Source organism: Hibiscus syriacus, unplaced genomic scaffold (assembly GCF_006381635.1).
Source record: "Hibiscus syriacus cultivar Baekdansim isolate YM2019G1 unplaced genomic scaffold, ASM638163v2 tig00112488_pilon, whole genome shotgun sequence".
Taxonomy (NCBI): Eukaryota; Viridiplantae; Streptophyta; class Magnoliopsida; order Malvales; family Malvaceae; genus Hibiscus; species Hibiscus syriacus.
This window is the reverse complement of record NW_024063342.1, coordinates 1,176,874-1,195,991: the sequence shown is the minus strand read 5'-3', so window position 1 is coordinate 1,195,991 and position 19,118 is coordinate 1,176,874. Positions and strand designations below refer to the sequence as shown.

Sequence of the window (19,118 nt, the reverse complement as noted above, 5' to 3'; positions counted from 1 at the left end):
ATCCATACCGGAGGGAAAACAGCTCTGAATAACTGGGAAGCGATGACAACCCGTTTGCTATAAGAATCTTAGATAAAAAAGTATACCATGCAACCAGGATGTAAGATGCAATTTTCTATCCAGGAAAGGATGCATGTTGAAACAACTAGCTTATAAATAGCATGTTTTCAAATTATTTGTGATTTCCAACTTCTTAGTTGCAAGGTATGTGCTAGACAAAGACACCAAATCGAGAACAACCTAGGCCTTGTCTAAGGAAGGAGAAACAGCAGAAAATACAATGCCAGAATACTTTGCCTTATTTTCCATGGTAAACATCATAAGAGCAATGGACTGAACAGTCATATTAAAACTAAAATTATTGACAACTTCGAAGTTCATTCCTTACAGATTAGAAATTACATATATCTGCAACTCAACAATATCAACTGATCAATGCATGTATTCCCAATTGTCTGCATGGGTGAACAGATAGTCATTTGGCTAAGATCGCTCTGAACATTCTTAGGAGATAAATTTACTGACTAAGCAATAGAACAGACTCAGGAAATGCTGAAGAAACCATTATTGGGAGCACCCTCTAGCTTGAGAATTGAAGTTACCAAGTTATATTTGGACGTTCTCAAAAGACGGCACCTTCTTCCCCCTTGCGAATTGAGGACCATGACCAATAAAAATAGTACGCATGGGAGAAAAATGCATTATCATATCCGTGTGCTCCTCCACACTCTTGTCGCTTAGTCCTTTTCTGCTCCCCCTTAAAACTTTCCTCAATCAGCCCTATTATGGGAGGAATTCGGCCACTTGCCGCATAATGCAGTCGACTTGGTAGCTCCTCCTTAAGATAAACCTTCAAATACTTTCCATTCTCAACTTTCCCGGGTTCCAATCCTTCATTCATCTTTGCAAAAAAATCCGACGGTGCATGACTAGGAGGTGGACGAATAGCAAGCATCGGAGTATAATACTGAACCCAATCCGCAGGAATTTTAATCCAAGGAGCCAAATCATCAAGAAAATCAGCTTTTTATCACATGTACCAACCATCCCATGGTCTCCAACCATAATTATGGTAACATCCTCGAAAACCCCTCTCTTTTCTAAACCATCAATCAACCTGCCAATCAAACTATCAATTCTAGCAACGGCCTCAGTGATCTGAGGATCATCAGGTCCGACCTGGTGACCCCTGATGATCAGGATCCTCAAAATACAATGTCATAAACACAGGAATCTCACTGCTAGGCAAATCAAAGTAGCTTAAAACAGTATCAACTCTATCCTCAAAAGGAACAGATCCATTATAGAACATACAAAACTTTTTAGGACAATCCCAAGAACCCTTTTTTACCACACTTCCAGGCCAAAAATAGGTAGAAGCCTTTAAACCATGATTGACCAGTCCCAAAGTGGCTCACCTAGCCACCACTTTGGTTCATGACTGGACATAGTGAACACCTCACCAGTGTTAGGATCCACGAAGCGGTTGTTTATAACCCCATGATAAGCAGGATAGAGGCCGTAACAATAGAGTAATGATTAGGAAGTAAGAGTAGGGAAAACAGGAATCAAACCCAAATCAGCCTCGGTCCCGTTCGCAATCAACCGGTGGATGTTTGGTAATGAGTCTTGAATTGGTACCCAAATCGAAACCCATCAGAGGAAATCAAAATAACCACCGGCTTTTCCAGTTTCTTTAGAGGACGAAACGTTCTCAGCTGTAGCTGAAAAAGAGGACGAAGACGAGTAAACGAGAAAAGCAAACGCAAAGGCAGCTGAAGAGCAATGCAAGTGAAGAGTATCAAAGCAATGAAGATAATGGGTATTGGGCTTTGAAGGAGGTGTTTTTTGCCGCAGGATCGGAAGGAGAATCAGTGTTGAAAGAAAGGAGAGCTCTGGAATGGCTCGAATGATCCTCTTCTTGGGTTGGAATCGGAATCGGCTTTGTTTGGCTCAACAAATCAGTACCCATAATTCCTTTCTTCTCCCTTCTCCACAGTTTCGATGAAAATTCAAGTCTTCGGTGACAAAGAAAAGCGAGATCAAGAACTCTTGATGGAATGTTTATAATTAGCAGTAGATTGCAAAGAGTAGAATACAACAAATTAGCAAATTGAAGACGGAATTCTTCGTATAGGAAGGTAAAGTGGATCAAATCCAATGTAGTTTATTATGAGGATAGAAACCACGTGTCTGGCTTTGGTGTACTTAACAGACTTTAACTGTCCGTTTTGTAAAGTTTGACAGACCTACGTTGAGAACGCAGCCGTTTTGGACGTTGTTACCAAAAAAATTACCCTTAAACCGAATAATTACATGTAAGCACCATCTCCTCAAATATTACTGATCTAATATCATTTTTAACATAATAACAATAAAGCGTGAATAGTCATTTGTACCTTCGTGGGGTTCTATCCGAACTGTCGTCATATAAGGAGAAGGTGTGGATCGTCATCCGCGCCTTCTCGTGGTTCTGACATATATGGATCCGCACATTATATTATGCACGTTGAATTATTGATATTACATTATTACCTGAGCCTAAAAACTTGACTTTTAAACGATCCCCTCACCTATAAATATCAATCATTCTTAATGCAAACATTACTACACTAAAATTACTTGTTTATTCTCATTTTTATCAATTATTTCTATCAAGCTAAGTAGATTTTATTATTAGTTTTATAAGGTAAAATTATTTTTTATTATTATTTATTTATTTTATATTTAATTATTTGAAAAAAAATTATTTTACTAATTATTTTATATTATTTTTTGCAGTTATAAAATTAAAAGTGAGATCATACTCGAGATATTTGCCGATACGGTAACAATATGAATTTGTGTTATTTAAATTATTGTGAAAATTTTTAACTTTTTGGATTAGTTTATATTTTAATTCATATACTATTTATTTAATTAAGTGCATTTCAGCTATTATTTTTGTATATATAAGACTCTTAATTTTTCAAACTCTTAAAATGACGCGTATTTCAACTATTGTTTATTATTATGAAGAAATTCGGGAAGATGAAACTAATGTCGTCTTGGCATCAAATCATTATGTCAAAACATCATTCAAGAGAAATATCACTATTGAGGAGCTAATCGCTAAAATTTCAAGGAAGATTCATGTTGGAAGTACTAGAAGATTGTTCTTACTTCAGTACAGATTTCCAACCGCAATATTTCCATTAACTTATACATCATTCAAACTCTCCAACGATGATGATGTTGCTATGATGGTTGATTCTCATAATCAATATTCAGTCGTTGATACACAGATGTATGCGATATTTGTTGAAGTGTCTGCGGTTCGTGGTATGTCATTATGCTCCCATTATGGGCTGGCTCAACAAATTGATCAAGTTAATAGCCCAACTCAACTAATGTGTAATGATTTTAACTCGTTCAAGTCAATGGGGAGACATTCATCAGCAACTTGTTACGATCTGTACCGAGGTAGCTGCACAAACAATTCGTATGGCAACATCGCTTCCAGTTCAAGAAGAATGCATTCATCTACCAATTTCTTTGACCTGAATATGGAGATGCCCTCGACGCAACAATCTGTACAGTACCCATTTGACACGATGCCTTCAAGTTCCATGGGGAGGCATTCAACTGCGAGTTTTTTCAACCTCAATGTCAAGATGCCTTCAAGTTCAAGGGGAAGGCATTCAACTACCAGCTTGTTCGACCTAAATATCGGCATCGTGGAGGAACCCTTATCTCCACTAGAAGAACCTCTTCATGAGCTAGGTGCATATGGTGCTGAGACTAGGCTATTCGTTTAGCCAGAATCACCGCAGTTCAACATAGACTCTGATGATGATGATGATGTAGATGAAGTTCTCATAAATACAGTACACACTGAACCTCCAATACACATGTATGATTCTGACTATGGAGCAATGTAAGGGCTAGAATTTGTGGATATGCCTAATGTTAGTGACTATGAATTTAACTCATTAGTCAATGATGATGTGTTATATAAAGGAATAAAGTTCCCATCCAAAGAAGAAGCGATGGTGACAATTAAGAATTACAATATTCGTAATTTTGTTTGGTCCAGAGTCGACCGTTCCACCACCAAAAAATGTCTGTCACTGTCCAATATGATAACGGATGCAATTGGATAGTTCATGTAGCAAAGAGGAAGAGAAAAAACAATATATGAGAACTAATAATATACAACGGTCATCACATATGATGTGCTGGAGGAATCAACCAGGATCATCCCAATTTGGACTCTAACATTATCTACCAAGTCATCATGCTCATGGTCAAAGAAAACTCCTATATAGCTATTGTGGTGCTGATTTCAGCTATACAATCACAATATAGGTACACCGTCTCATACAGAAAAGCATGGAAGGCAAAGCAGAATGCCATTAAAAAATTTCATGGTGAGTGAGATGCATCTTACAACAAACTACCAAGTTGGTTTAAGGTAGTGCGCAGATTGAATCTTGGGACAATTGTCGACTTTGAAACTTTCCATGCATACCACATGATCGAGTGCTTCGCGATCGATATAAATTCTAACGACTTTTTTAGACTTACCCACAATGCATTAATGTTGTGAAATACTGCAAGCCCGTGGTCCAAATTGATGGGACATTCTTGTACGGAAAATGCAAGCAAGTTTTACTATTGGCGGTTGTCCAAGATGGTAATCACAACATTCTTTCAGTTGATTTTTCCCTTATTGAAGGAGAAGATACTGTTGAAAACATTTTGATATTTCGATATAACAAATTAAGTTAAATGAATTTTAAGATTTTTCAAAATGATTTTCTAAGTATATTCGATATAATTATTCGAATATCAAAACATTACTCAAAATATTTCAAAAATCATTTTTAATCCTTACTTAAGTGTAAAATTAAGTTTTAATCTTAAAACAATTTCAAATTAATCTTTCAAAGTATTTCGAACCATTTCAAAGCCAAAATTTCCAGATTGCTCAGAGGGAACCGATTCCCCCCCATAGGGGGTACCGATTCCCCCTGAATGGTTTGACTCCGAGATTTCCAGAATGCTCGGAGGGAACCGATTCCCCCATAGGGGGTACCGATTCCCCCCTGTTCAACGGTCGAAATATTTGAATTTTACACTTAGGGAACCGATTCCCTATGAGGAGGAACCGATTCCCCCCACGCTCCAAGCTGTTTATTAATTGTTTTCACACTAAAACGGCTATATTATCTTCATTAATTATCCCCACGTTCAGAAGTGATTGAAAGTGTATTTAAACAAGTTCTGAAGCCCTTGATCAATAAGAAATTATAGAGAAACAAGAGAGAAAGCATCAAACACAAAGTTTGTGCAATTCAAGCCAATTTTCATTCAATATTCATTTTGCTTTCAAAGAACACTTATTGTGCTCATTTGTAATTTTCTTTGAGTGTTCTTTTCTTGTTCTAGAATTGTGCAAACATCTTACCTTGTGAGGTTTTCTTATAAGTTTGCAAATTTGTAATCTTCTCTTTGGGAAAAAGAGTGTTCTCAAGAGTTGGGGTATACTCTTGAGGGAATTGTAAGGTTATCTCTTTGGCCTCAAAAGAAAGAACAAATTAGTGAATTTGTTGGAAAATCCTTAGTGTGGATAGCTAAGGTAGTGGACGTAGACTTTGTTTGAGAAAGTCGAACCACTGTAAATCGCTGTGCAATTACTTTCAATTTTCTACAAAAGCTTCCACAAAAATTTTAATTGCCAATTCACCCCCTTCTTGGCCGATTCTGTCAATCGATTAACTCAACAATTGGCATCAGAGCCTAACTTATTTGAAGGTTTAATCGCCTCTTGAGTCGATTCAGGAAGAGTTATATCGATTATTAAAGTCATCAATGGCCTCCGCTTCAAACTTCGACTCCGGTCTCGATTCGATGCCCGTCAACAAGCCTCCTTTCGTCAATGGAGCTAACTATGCCTATTGGAAGAATAGAATGATGTACTTCATTCAAGCAAGTGACATGGGAGCATGGAATGCTGTAGAAGAAGGATACATCAAACCTCTCACTCATCCAAGGTTGTGGAGTGAATGAGAGATAAGAGTGTTCCAGCTCAACTCCAAAGCCATCCATATTATTTTTTGTGCTCTTGGACCAGATGAATACGGAAGAGTTTCATCGTGTACAACCGCCAAAGAAATATGGGACAAACTTCAAGTCACACATGAAGGTACAAATGAGGTAAAAAAATCAAAAATTAGTATTCTAACGCATAGCTATGAAAATTTCAGGATGAAACCAAATGAAGACATCAAAGCTATGACGGATAGATTTTCAACGATTGTCAATGGTCTCAAATCATATGAGAGATCATCTCAAATGAAAAGCTTGTGAGGAAGTTAGTCTACTCCCTCCCAAAATCATGGCAATCAAAGAAGATGGCAATCATCGAGTCTAAGGACCTATCGTCCTTAACTCTTGAAGAACTTATCGGTTCACTCCTCACTCATGAGATGATGCTTGAAGATGAGGTGGACCTTGATAAAGTTGAAGAGACACCAAGGAAAAGGAGAAGAAGAAAAATATTGGAGTTGCTCTCAAATCCACAAAAGATGAGAGTGATTCTAATAATGATAATGATGATGAGGAAATGGCATTGTTTGCCAAACGGTTCAGAAAAATGATGAGACCTTACCAAGGAAGAAAATTCAAACGAAACGAAGGCCTCAAAAATGAACCAAAAGAGAAGGACCCAATCATTTGCTATGAATGCAAAAAGCCGGGGCATGTCAAATATGATTGCCCATAATTGAAGAAAAAGGGTCAATCAAAGAATAAGCACAAGGCTCATGTGGCTACATGGAGCGATGAAGAAAGTTCCGATGAAGAGGAACAAGAAGTAGCAAACTTGTGCTTGATGGCATTCGGGGAAGATTCTAAGGTAACCTCTAACTCATCCGATTTTGATGATTTATCTTATGATGAGTTATTTGAGGAGTACAATGGGTTGGCTTCGGATTATGAGAAATTGTTTTTAAAATATAAAAATGATGTTTCAAAATTGAAAAATGAAAACAAACTCATATCCAAAACCAACAACGATCTTGAAAGTAAAATCAAAGATTTGCAAATCAAACTAGAAGAGTTTGAAAAGAAAAATTTAGATTTGCAAAATTTACTTTCAAAGATCAATGATGATCATCAAAAGAAAATTGATGATCTTAAAATTTCTTTTGATAAAGTTGGAACAAAACATTTTGAAAGAGGTGGAAATTCAAAATCCAAATTTGTTAGAAAAAGTTTTAGAAACTATAATTATAGAGGTCCCCAAAGAACCTCTAATGGAAAAATCATTATAAGTATGTGGGTTCCTAAAGAACTCATTACTACTAAAGATAAAAATATCCTACACAAATGGATACCTAAGGGGACTAGGATTTTGAAAACTAATGAATATGGACCCAAAAGAATTTGGGTACCAAAAATCAAAAATTAATCTATGTTTGTAGGGAAAAGAGCATTGCTACAAGGCACGGGAAACAAATTCAAATTCATGGTACCTTGATAGTGGATGCTCAAGACATATGACCGGAGACAAAAGCCGGTTCATTGAGCTTATCGCCAAAAATGGAGGAGAAGTGACTTTTGGAGACAATTCAAAAGGTCACATTGAAGGTATTGGTACAATAGGTAATACCTCTTCCATACAAATTAAGAATGTTTTATATGTGAATGGATTAAAGCATAATCTATTGAGTATTAGTCAATTATGCGATAAAGGATTCAATGTCTTATTTGAAATTAATGGTTGTAAGTCATTGACATTGCATCTAATCGGATTATGCTTGTTGGTCATAGAATAGGAAACATTTACATGGTGCATTTAGATTCCATTGATATGACTAATTTATGCCTAGTTGCTAAGGATGAGCATGATAGTTGGTTATGGCATAGGAGACTAGGTCATGCTAGTATGAGTGTTTTGCAACGGTTAATTCAAGGAGACTTAGTAAGAGGGTTGCCTAAGCTTAAATTTGATAATGATAAAATCTGTGATGCTTGTGCTAAAGGAAAACAAAAACGAGTTTCTTTTAAATCTATTAATGATGTATCAACTAGTAGAGTATTACAATTGATCCATTTAGATCTTTTGGGTCAACTAGAACTACTAGCTTGGGAGGAAAACAATATGCATTTGTCTTGGTAGATGACTATTCTAGATACACTTGGGTTCTATTCTTAAGTACTAAAGATGAAGCATTATAAAATTTCATCACATTTTCAAAAATAATCCAAAATGAAAAAGGTTACTCTATCACTAGTGTTAGAAGTGATCATGGAACTGAATTTGAAAATCTTGGATTTATTGAGTTTTATAATTCTAATGGTATTAGCCATAATTTTTCAGCACCTAGAACCCCTCAACAAAATGGAGTTGTTGAGAGGAAAAATCAAACTTTAGAAGAAATGGCTAGAACCATGCTTTGTGAAAATAATTTGCCAAAATATTTTTGGGCGGAAGCCACAAATACCGCTTGTTATGTTGTAAATCGAGTAATGATTAGGCCAATTTTAAAGAAAACTCCATATGAAATTCTCAAAAATAAAAAGCCTAACATTAGCTATTTTCATCCTTTTGGATGTAAATGTTTTGTTTTAAACAACGGTAAAGAAAATCTTGGCAAATTTGATGCTAAAATTGATGAAGGAATTTTTCTGGGTTATTCCTTAAATTCTAAAGCTTATCGTGTATTTAATAAAAGAACTTTAGTTGTAGAAGAGTCTATACATGTTGTTTTTGATGATAATCCCTTCCGAGGAAGGATTCTTCTGTTAATGATGATGTAGGTATTGTACAAGCAAATGACGTTAGACATGACGTTGGAGAATCATCATCAAAGGAAGAAACAAAAGATGAGGAAACTCATGATCCCCTCGAGAATCCAACCATTGAAGAAAGGGAAGTATCTTTTCCAAGAGAGTACAACTATGTCAAGGATGGTGAAATTATAGGTGATCCATCAAAAGGGGTAACTACTTGATCTTCTCTTAGAAATATATGTAATTATGTTGCATTTATTTCATGCATAGAGCCTAAGAACATCAAAGAAGCATTAAAAGATGAACATTGGATTATGGCTATGCAAGAAGAATTAAATCAATTTGAGAGAAGTAAAGTATGGACATTAATTGAAAGGCCTAGTAATAAATCTACTGTAGGTACTAGATGGGTTTTTAGAAATAAACTTGATGAAAGTGGTAATATAGTGAGGAACAAGGCTAGACTTGTTGCTCAAGGCTATACTCAAGAAGAAGGCATAGACTATGATGAAACATACGCTCCCGTAGCTAGGATGGAAGTAATTAGAATGTTATTAGCATTTGCATGTTTCAATGAATTTAAATTATATCAAATGGATGTTAAAAGTGCATTTTTAAATGGTTTTATAAAAGAAGAAGTGTACGTGGAACAACCTCCAGGTTTTGAAGATTCAAATTTTCCGGATCATGTTTTAAAATTGACAAAAGCTCTTTATGGTTTAAAACAAGCTCCTAGAGCTTGGTATGAAAGATTGTCAAATTTTTAATTGAAAAAGGTTTTTAAAAGGAAAGGTTGACACTACATTGTTTTTAAAGAGAAAAGGTAAAGATTTATTAGTAGTTCAAATTTATGTTGATGATATAATATTTGGTTCTACTAATGATGTTCTTTGCCAAGAATTTTCTAAGCTAATGCAAAGTGAGTTTGAGATGAGCATGATGGGGGAGCTCTCATTTTTCTTGGGACTCCAAATCAAGCAAAGAAAAGATGGCATCTTCATTAATCAAGCTAAGTACGTCAAAGATATGCTCAAGAAGTTTGGACTGGAAAATGGGAAACCTCATAACACTCCAATGAGCTCTTCAACAAATCTTGACTTAGATGAAGGAGGTAAATATGTAGATGTTAAATTATATAGGTCAATGATTGGCTCTTTGCTTTATCTAACCGCAAGTAGACCAGATATTATGTTTAGTGTTTGCTTGTGTGCTAGGTTTCAATCATGTCCTAAAGAATCACATTTACTAGCTGTTAAGAGAATCTTTAGATACCTTAAGGACACTCCTAGTTTAGGACTTTGGTATCCTATAGACTCTAGCTTTAGCTTGCATGCTTTTTCTGATGCGGATTATGGAGGATGCAAATTAGATAGGAAAAGCACCTCCGGTACTTGCCAATTCCTTGGAAATATGCTGATTTCTTGGTTTTCAAAGAAACAAAATTGTGTTGCATTATCTACCACTGAAGCCGAATACATTTCAGCTGGTAGTTGTTGTGCACAAGTTTTATGGATGAAACAACAGCTTTTTGATTATGGAATTGAAGTAGGTACTATTCCTATCAAGTGTGACAATACTAGTGCTATTTGTCTCACTAAAAATCCCATCCAACACTCTAGAACTAAACACATTGAAATAAGACATCACTTCATTAGAGACCATGTCACTAAGGAAGATGTAGTTCTAGAATTTGTTGATACTTTGCACCAATTAGTGGATATCTTTACAAAACCCTTAGATAAGGAAAGATTTTGGACACTTAGGAGAGAATTAGGTTTAACTGACCTATCTTCACTTAGTGTTTAAAATAATTTTAGCATTTTTAATAAATCTTGAAAAATGCTTATAATAATAATTTTTGATTGCATTCTTGCTATTAGTTAGGGGGAGCTTATAATTCTTAGTGAAAATTAATTTTATGTTCAAAAATCGATTAAAGATTAATTTAATTGTTTAAACATAATTATTTTTCAATATATGGGTTGCCAATACCACTAAAGAAGATTAATTTAGCATTTTGGATGTTTAAAATCGGATTTTAGCATTTTTGTGTAGAGGGAATCGATCCCCCCATGAGGGAACCGATTCCCCCTTTGAAGGGGAACCGATTCCCCCCACAGGGGAATCGATACCCCCTGGGGTTCTGTTAAATCGAGCAGAAAACCCCCAAAAACCCCAAAACTCTCATTTTTCTTCTTCTTCCGCCGTTCTTCACCTCTAAATCTCTCAAATCTCCATTTTTGCCTCAAATCAACGATATTAATCGAAATTCATTTTCTAAACCTGTTGGAATCATTAAAAACGTGCAAACAACATCTAAATCTCCTCAATCTTCATCTTTCAAGGTAAATTTTTCTAAACTCTCTATTTCATTTTTTTAACATAGGATTAGTTTTAATTAGTTCTAGGTTGAAATAGTGATCGGGCATTGATTATTTAGTGATTAGAAACTAGATGTTACAACTAATTTCATCAAAAATACAAGAATTTTTCAATTTTTTTTTTAATTTTCGAAATAAAAAAATGTGTTAATTTTCAAATTATTGTGTTTTGATTAAATTATGTTGTTATGAAAACTATACATATATTGTTTCTCAAAACCATATTTTTCAAAAGTTTTTCAAAAACTTTGCCCATTAGGATTGATTTAGAGAACCTTGAAATATTGAGGACTCAATTGAGTTTTGGGATTAATTGAATTGCATACATTTGTTTTTAAAATTGCAGGTTATCAATTCTATTCCGATTTCCTAAACCATGTCCAATCCTAAACGTGCTAGGTCTTCATCTAGTCGTTCTAGTCGTCAACCAAATCCTCCTCCTATTCCTCAAAATCCTATTCCAAATCTTGATCCTAACTTGACAATCCAAAATTCTTGTTTCAATCAACCGGGTCCTAAAGATTATCGTTATTGGTTTTACCAATATTTTGACTCGTATAAAATTAGGGAAGAACGTATCCCATCTCTTCAAACTATGGTTGATATTAACTTTAAATATCTCCCTATCTTGCACAAATGGAAATTTGATAAACTTTTCGAACTTGAACCCATTGTCTATCATCAACTTGTTCGTATCTTCTACTGTAATGCCGTTTGTATAAAAAATCGTGACAAAACCAAAACCATAGGAGTGCGTTCCTACCTCCTAGGTCAATATTTCCATCTTGATCCGGATTACATAGCCAATGCCTTAGGCTTGGATAATGAAGGTTTATCAAACGAAAAACAAGTTTTAGGCTCACGATATAAACGGAATGATAGTGCAAGTGTTTTAGATCTCCATGAGCGTTTTCTTCATCTTATGATCACTTGGTGGTTTCGACCATCCGGGGGTCGTTATTCTACTCTTAGAGCTTTAGACCTTTGGTGGTTGCATTGTTTTGAAAACAATATAAAAATAAACCTTTCCGAGATTATCTTTGCTGAGATCGTTGAAACCGTTAACTTAGTGCCAAATAAGAAACTCTGTTCTTCACTAGTTTACGGTTGTATCCTTAGTAATCTCTTTTCTAAAGCCGAGCTTCGAGTTGGTCTAGATGTCGCTTTTCCTCTTAAGAAACAAATCAATCTACTTTCTTTAACAAGAGCGGGATGGGTCAAAAATAAGGAAACCGATGCATGGGTTCGATCTTCTGCAAATACTCCGGGAGCAAGTTCTTCACAAGCTCCACCCGAAGCTGACGAAGATCCCGAGTTTGAACAATTAATGAGGGATATCAATGAAGCTGAAGAAGAACCTGAACAACCCGAGGAGCATGCACAATAATCGACTCAAATGCCTCCATATTTTCAATCCTTTATGGAGACATTTGATTTCCGTTATGCGACAATGGATTCACGCTTTTCCTCTATAGAGTCTCATTTATCCACAATGGGAGCTCAACAATTACAAATTCTTCAGGAGATGCGTGCAAACAATGAAGCAACCAATGCTCGTATTAATGAACTAACTCATGAAATGGCTGCTATGCGAGCCTGTTTTCCTCCTACCGATCCGGATGCTTGATTTTGTGTTTAGCTTTAAAACTTTGAACAAAATTAATATTGTTTCAACATTTTGAATTGTTTGATTTTTTGGATTGTTGGATTTTGGATTTATGGATGGTGTGAACTTATATGTTTGGTGTGTTTTATTCGTTATTGCATCATTTACATCATTATTAGCAATATGACCAATTTTGCCATATCACATTATTTATGAATATTGATTACGAAACTAATGGCTAACGTTTCTCTTAATTGTGATCTTAGCAGCTTATGCATACATATACCTAATCAAATGGCTTAATATTTTTCACGTTTATTTGAATCTTTTTGATTTAACAAAAAGGGGGAGAAGGTGTTTTAAGTGTGTGTTTTTAAAATGATAAATATGGGAGAAGTGTTAAAGTAAGGGGGAGTAATTTCAAAACTTGATTTCAAAGTCTTAAAATTACTAAAATGTTTTGTTATATCAAAAAGGGGGAGATTGTTGAAAACATTTTGATATTTCGATATAACAAATTAAGTTAAATGAATTTTAAGATTTTCCAAAATGATTTTCTAAGTATATTCGATATAATTATTCGAATATCAAAACATTACTCAAAATATTTCAAAAATCATTTTTAATCCTTACTTAAGTGTAAAATTAAGTTTTAATCTTAAAACAATTTCAAATTAATCTTTCTAAGTATTTCAAACCATTTCAAAGCCAAAATTTCCAGATTGCTCAGAGGAAACTGATTCCCCCCCATAGGGGGTACCGATTCCCCCTGAATGGTTTGACTCCGAGATTTCCAGAATGCTCGGAGGGAACCGATTCCCCCATAGGGGGTACCGATTCCCCCCTGTTCAACGGTCGAAATATTTGAATTTTACACTTAGGGAGCCGATTCCCTATGAGGAGGAATCGATTCCCCCCACGCTCCAAGCTGTTTTATTAATTGTTTTCACACTAAAACGGCTATATTATCTTCATTAATTATCCCAACGTTCAGAAGTGATTGAAGGTGTATTTAAACAAGTTCTGAAGCCCTTGATCAATAAGAAATTATAGAGAAACAAGAGAGAAAGCATCAAACACAAAGTTTGTGCAATTCAAGCCAATTTTCATTCAATATTCATTTTGCTTTCAAAGAACACTTATTGTGCTCATTTGTAATTTTCTTTGAGTGTTCTTTTCTTGTTATAGAATTGTGCAAACATCTTACCTTGTGAGGTTTTCTTGTAAGTTTGCAAATTTGTAATCTTCTCTTTGGGAAAAAGAGTGTTCTCAAGAGTTGGGGTATCTCTTGAGGGAATTGTAAGGTTATCTCTTTGGCCTCAAAAGAAAGAAAAATTAGTGAATTTGTTGGAAAATCCTTAGTGTGGATAGCTAAGGTAGTGGACGTAGACTTTGTTTGAGAAAGTCGAACCACTGTAAATCGCTGTGCAATTACTTTCAATTTTCTGCAAAAGCTTCCACAAAAATTTTAATTGCCAATTCACCCCCCTCTTGGCCGATTCCGTCAATCGATTAACTCAACAGATACATATTCTTGAGATTTTTCCTCAGGAACTTACGCTTACATGTTGTAACGATGGAAAAAATATGTGTCATTTCAAATCGCGGACTTGGGATCAAAATTGTAATTGATTATTTGGGTCCAATGTGGCAACCACCCTATGTCCAACATCACTACTGTATCCGAAACATTGCTGCTAACTATCATGGAAAGTTTAAGAAGAATGATGAGCGTCAATTACTTGTGCGCATGGGTATGTCAAAATGCCTAATTTTATTTCTCAATCATTTTCAATTTTTTATGGAAACTTAACAGTAAGTTTTACATTTGACGCTCAGGTTACGAACTATTACCTGAAACATTTTAGTACATGCTTCAAGATTTGCAAGGAAAGAACAATTACATCAGCCTCATCAAAAAAGAAATGTGGACAAATGCATATGATGGTGGATATCGATATGGACACATGACGACCAACTTAGCTGAGGCTATCAATTCGACATTAAAAGAGGCACAACATTTACCAGTAACGACTTTGGTTAAAACGATGTATTTTCATTTGAGAGAACTTTTTGCCAAGCTCGGGGGACAAGTTCAAACTTAGATGCAAAACGATCGTGTCTATCACCTAAGATTAGTTGCAGATATACAAAAAATTGTTGCATCAAATGGAATGTTTGTAACAATCTTCTTTAGAACCCATGAATTACTTCGTGTCACAAAGATGTCGCAACCTTTTCAAGGGATTCAAGTTAACTCATTCAGAGTTAATCTACGAGACATGTGGTATTACTGTGGTTTTTTTTCAAGATCTGAAGTATCCATGCTCCCATGTCATAGTAGTTTGCTCTCATACTCGTCAAGACTATAACCACTTTGTGGATCCCGTATATCGACTTTTAGAAGTATTTAAGGTATATAAATTTGAGCTTCCCCCATAGGTAATGATAAAGACCTTAATAAGATTCAGAATTGGCTTCCGATTGTACCAGATCCGTCCTTATTAAGGTAGCCCAATCTTCCAAAATCAACTCTGTAATACCCCTAACCCATACTCGATATGGATACAAATCTGAGGTGTCATATTAACTTTTCAAACATATGTAATTAACAAATAAGAAAAAAATTAAATTTTTAATCAAGATAAAAAGATAGAAAACTTTAATTTAAATAACATAACCATTTCTCATTCATACTTACATAAAAACTTTGATAATTTACATAAATACAAAATATATGAGTTTACAAAATAGATCAGAGCATTTCAAATTAAACGTATAATACATGCCAACAGTTTACAAAATTAACAAAAACCTAAATTTAATTTGTCTTGATCTGATCTTCAAGTGGTATGCTATCCTCAACAAATCAGTTTTCAGCTTTCTTCAACCCTACGCGTGAGGAAAACACACACTAAGTTGATGACTTAGTGATGCAAATACTAACAGTGCTAACTTAATAATGAAATCTTTATTGGTTTTTATTAAAAAATTTTATAAAAGAATTCCAATTTATTTTTCCTATAAAAAAGGTATACTTATGTATATTATTCCCTTTGTTTAGCTTTGTTCCAAATGTCCAATGTATACTACTGAGAACTCTATGTATTTGAGTACATTGAGGTTGTGCACTAATGCTGTAACCACAGCTCGTAATTTGCATCGAAGTGCCACATAATTGTCCCGAATGACCACATAGTTTTGCACCGAAGTGCCATATAGGTTTGCACCGAAGTGCCGCATATTTGCCTCGAATGACCACATAAAATCCTTCACTCTTGGCATGACAACTATACCTCTAATTCTTATACATATAACTTGGGCTATTAATCACATACTTATTTTCAATCACTATTTGAAGTGTCTCTATAACATCCTCAATATCGGGTTAGTGACTAAATTGAAAATTTTTAGAATTTGTTGGTTAAAGTAGATAAATTAAATAGTTCGAGGACTTATATTGTAAATTTTTTTATATTACTAGTAGAAAAGAAGGAGGAATAAAATGACAGAATGGTCATTTGGTAAAAAAGATAATTAATTTGAAAGATGATATATATGGTTCCAAGTGAGAAGTAAAAATGGAAAAAAATCAAGTCTCCAGAGTTTTCTTTTTCTTCTTCCTTCTTCATACGTGAAAGCCAAGCAAAGGTGAGTTTCCTTCTTAATTGATTATTGTTAAATTTAAGAGTGGTTTTTGATCCTTAGGTGATACTTAAGCTTAAGGAAAGCTTAAGTTAACTTTAAATCAAATGATGAAGGAGTTAGGAGAGTTTAAAGATTAGGACTTTGAATGAAAACTTGGAAAAGAGTTGATAAGTAGAATTGGAAACTAATTTTTTTACTTGTAATGGTGGAATTAAGAGATTTAAAGTGATAGAATTGAAATTTAAACATGTTGAGAATTTGGTTTGATTATTGATTTACATATGGAAGATAGGATTTTGAGGTTAAGGATGTGTTGAATGAGTAGAAATTAGTTTGGGTATGTATACTTGAGTTAAGAGTATTAAAGGGGTTAATATATAAAGAATTTAAGTTGATTTGGAGTGATTTTCAGGCTTAAAAAGTGAAAACTGGGCTTAGGGTATCAATACTACTTTATCAAGTACCGATACTTCAAGACTAGAATTATCAAAGGCATTCAAAGGGTATCAATACCTGGGAAGGGGTATCGACACAAGGAAATATCGAATGCAATTTTGGTATCGATACCCAGGTTTGATATCGATACCCCAATTAGGGTAGTATTGATACCCTATAGTGGGTACCGATACCACTTCAAAGGGGAAATGAAAAATAGACTTTTCCTTCAGTTTAAGTGATGAGAACTCAGAGTATGCTAATTGGAATATTGATATGTATAAATGTATGATTACGTAGACATTGAACGTAACCAAGTTTCGGAACGACCACCAAGTTAGAATTTGATCGAAAGAAAGGAAGTCATAGGAGTAATTGATAGCAATTGAGGCTAAGGTGAGTGCATATCATATGTTTAATTCGATGGAAATAAGACTTGTGATAAGTCTATTACCTATAGTCGTTTTCATGATTTAACAAGTTATGAACATGCATAATTTATTATCATTATAAAGATATGCATGAGTTATACATGTTTGTATGATTTGATATATGTTATTCGATTCATGTGAATATACTGACAACACATGTTATAGGATATGAAATTGATATTTACACATATATGTGATATGTGACAGAAGATAAGAAATATTTGACCCTAAGAGAATTTATATGAATTCAATGCCCATGTTATATGATATAAGAGCTATAGGTATAGTTGGCATGCCAAGAGTCGAGGGTTACATATGTTTTTCGGGACATATGGACAGTTACCTATGTTCTTCGGAATGGTTATGTCTTTCAGGACATAGATTTTATATGCCACTGAGTGGATTCTTATACGAGATGTGGTGACAGCATATGTGTGCACAACCTTATAGTACTCGTATACCTTGAGTTCTCAATTAAGTACATGGGCTTATAAAAGATGTAAAGAGTATGTACATGTTTGCATTTTAACTTGTTATTATTGTTGATATTGATTCATATATAGCATCGTGTAGTTATGATAAGCATAATTGTTATTAGATAGTTGATTGCATGTTCATATTGATAGAAATTCTTTATTATATTTTTATTCCTCACTAAGTCTATGACTTAGCATGTAAGTGGTTTACACGTAGGTACAGGAAAACAAGAGGATCAATCTTAGGAATTGTAGAGCAACATACCTCTACTCAAAGATCATATCAGAAGTAAATTCACAGTATGTATTTTGTTGGGTCAAAAAGTGTTGACAAGTAGAAAAGTGTAATTTATGAATGCTCTGGTCAATTTTGTAATGTTTTGAACCTCAGTATGTAAAATACACGTTTTATATTAATGAAAGTTTAAATTTTCTATGGTTTTTATATATGTACATGCTTTGATAAGTCAATGTGACACCTCGGATTCGTATCTGGGTCGGGTATGAGTGGGGGGTGTTACATTCTCTTATTCACATAGTTACTTTCACATAGTGTCTTTTCAGATACACTTGTTCAAAAGTCATATTTTCATAATCATATAATCGTAAAACGTAGCTTATATAATATGAATTGAATAAAACATTGCAATATAACATAAAAGAAATTGTAAAGTTTTCTATAAAAAACAATGAGTTTGGATTATCGCAAGCCTTCCTCAATTCTGTTACAAAATCAAGAAGTTACACTCACCTTTGCCTCACTGAAGTCCTAAGCGAATTCCTTAACACTTTTGGATCGATACTTATAATGTAGAGCTGACCTAAAGTTGATTATGTTCAATAACTACACAAAATAATCGAAAATCAATATCGTACTTCGAATCACTTATATCCAATCATAATAACTTGTGATGAAAGAAGCACTAACTTTTCATTTATGCCTAGAAGTATCGGTACTACCACTACATTATCGATACTTCTATTTAGGGGTATCGATACCTCCTTACGGTAACGATACCATTCCGACGTTCTGGAATTGTATCTTGAAAATGGTATTGATACCATACCCATGATATCGATACTACCAACTCAGTATCGATACCTTCTTCAACCGGTATCGATACCACCCTTAAAAATCCACAGATTTAACCCGTGAAGTATCAGTACTATTTTAACGGTACCGATACTCTATGCCCAAAATGGCTATTTTCAATTCGAAAATCAACCAAAATCTTCATAATTCTCTTATATTCATCGCACATTAAACCTTTAAGCTCACCCTTATACTTCTAAACCAACTTGTCCTCATTTACTACTCTTAATTATCCAAAATCTTGTCTAAACACTTAAATATAAAAATCAT

General features: G+C 34.5%; 1 pseudogene; it reads right to left on the bottom strand.

Annotated features, from left to right (window-relative positions):
- Positions 1-447: 447 nt before the first annotated feature.
- LOC120180037 lies at positions 448-2,142 on the bottom strand (annotated as a pseudogene).
- Positions 2,143-19,118: the final 16,976 nt, after the last annotated feature.